Genomic DNA, 2,519 nt, shown 5'->3' with positions numbered 1-2,519 from the left:
CGTGAATGCACCAGCCCACAACTCCACCATTGTCACAGAACACTTGACTAAAATGGGCATCAAGACAATTCCTCATCCTCCATATTGTCTACACTTGCTCCCTGTGACTTTTGGTTATTTCCTAAGCTCATGGAAAACCTTAGATGCTGTCGTAATGAGACAATTGAGAAGAAACAAGAGGCTGCGACGAAGGTCATTGACGCTCATACAAGACGATTTTCATGGGCCTTCCAGAATTGTTGGAACGGTACAAGTCCATTGCATCCTGAGGAGATTACACTGAATTGTAGTAGAGTCTCATCGGTGTATTATCAATAAAAGTGCGCTCACGAAAAATGTCTAAAAAACTTATTGAATGCACCTTGTATGTCATGCTTACGTCTAGCATAGCGTAAATACATATTTCATTTTCAAAAATGATATACTTCGTTAAATTCTGTGCGTTTTGAAGAAAAATTGTAATCTGGTGGCAGACTGCAATGAATTTGAAGAAATAACCGCTAATATTTTGATTAAAGAAAAAAAAATCACCTTTTTTTTCACGTTCTTTACTTTCTTCGCGGTACGGGTTCGAGCCGCATGCCTACTACAATTTTTTTTTTTGCTCAACACACATCTCCAAATACCCGGACAACGCCGGGCACCTAGGCTAGTCCTTAGTAAAAATACAAATGTTTTCAAAGTTAACTTGGTTAAATGAAAATATAGTTACTCTTAAATACAATAAAATTAGTTGAAACATATTTGAGTTATTGAATAATATAAAGGTTAAGCTTTGTTCATTTATTCTGATTTGTTTTCTTGCAGTAAAATGATGCCGGTTTGGTAGTTGTCCGAGTTATGAAATACAAATTTGATGTTAATTGCCATAATCTCTTTATACTTACCTAGCATAGATAACGCCCGGGCCTTCTTGGCCCGGGATCAAAAATCAAAAGTGTAGTATCTCTTCCGGCAGATGCTGCACTTAAGATAATTTGTACCAGTCAATGGAGGGGAAACCCTCTATACTGGGACAATTATTATTTTTGGTAACCAGAGTGACCCCTTTTTGCCTACTTTTAGGGGAGCTGGTCTTTACCTCACATTAAAAACGGCCTTGTGCCTAATTTGCTCAGTGGGGGAGAAAATAAACACCATCTCTTCCGGCAGATGCTGCACTAAAGACAATATGTGGGGGCAACCCTACATATCGAACCATTGCTCTTATAGCAATCAGTTATTGGTCAATATAGCGGAAACCCTTCATACTAATCGTCACCATCCAGCTTCCCTACTCCCCGGGGAGCTGGTTCCCCTTTTCCCTAATCTCTCCACATTAAAAAAAACGGCCTTGTGCCTAATTTGCTCAATTGGGAAGCAAATAAATACACATTTCTCTTGTAGAATCAGTCTCGGCCACTTGTCATTATCCAGTTCCCTCCTGGGGGAGCTGGTCCCCTCACCTCTCTCTACATTAAAAAACGGTCTTGTGCCTAATTTGCTCAGTGGGGAAGCAAATAAATAACTACTTATCTGATTTAGGAGCTAACGGTCATCATTCAGGCCGTTCCCCAAAATGAGACCCTTTCATAGCACTACGGTTGGGTTGACCTTTGCGATTGGTTACTCAAAAACGTTATTTCTAAGTGTGGGGCCTGCGTTCGCGCTCGCCCCGATTATGCAAATCATATAAACTTTGGCGTAATCTATGGACTATCTTATATAATGTCCAATAAAAGTCACCAAGCTGTATTTTAATGTGTTTTCCTTCTACGATTTAGATATGCGAAAAATGATATATTCAAGTGAAATCTGTGTATGTACTTATCGCTAGAAATTGAAGAAATCAGGAAACTATCACCAGATAATCAAGAAGATCAGATAACAAAAGACTTGGATTTATAAGACCAAAAAAGCCAACCTTGATCGCCTTTCGTGGCGCAGTGGATAGAGACGTTGTATCTCTATAGTTCCAGGTGAGTATTGTCTGAAAATAGCAGTTTTAATCCGATCCAAAACCGGTCAGAAGATTAGTTGGCCAAAACCTGGTGAGGCAACAACAACTATGGAAGGCAATAATTATTGGGGATACAGTTAAGAGACTCAGCATTCCTATTCCATTGCGATTAATAAGCTGACAAAGGCCAGAGGAATAATTGGCCGAAACGTCGTTAAATAACAACTATAAAAGATGAGGATAATAGTCCGCAAATAAATAATAATAATAAAAAAACGGAAACAAGAGCTACACTGTATTAATTCGATGTACGTATATTTATTCTATTAAATTAAATATTAATACCCCTACTTTCCTGTTCTGAAATAAGTAAATGTTTTGTAATTAATAAACTTCTAAATAAATATGAACATTTCCTGTAGTTTGACAAAAAAGCGTCTTTACACAGGCCGATAATCCACTAATTCACAAGAAGTCAATAATTCACTTCTTAGAGGAGGTGTAAAAAGAAAAATTTGGCATCGATAAGAATAATAAGATTTTTATCGGAAGTTACGAGATCCCTTAAATAAATTTCCAG

The 2,519-nt window shown here is 37.8% G+C and overlaps 1 pseudogene; it reads left to right on the top strand.

The window, feature by feature from the left end:
• Positions 1 to 1,507: 1,507 nt before the first annotated feature.
• LOC145260025 (U1 spliceosomal RNA) lies at positions 1,508 to 1,658 on the top strand (annotated as a pseudogene).
• Positions 1,659 to 2,519: the final 861 nt, after the last annotated feature.

Source organism: Euprymna scolopes, chromosome 35 (assembly GCF_053919585.1).
Source record: "Euprymna scolopes isolate OS-2025 chromosome 35, ASM5391958v1, whole genome shotgun sequence".
Taxonomy (NCBI): domain Eukaryota; kingdom Metazoa; phylum Mollusca; class Cephalopoda; order Sepiida; family Sepiolidae; genus Euprymna; species Euprymna scolopes.
Note: the sequence above shows the minus strand (reverse complement) of the source record. Positions and strands in the feature narration are given on the sequence as shown.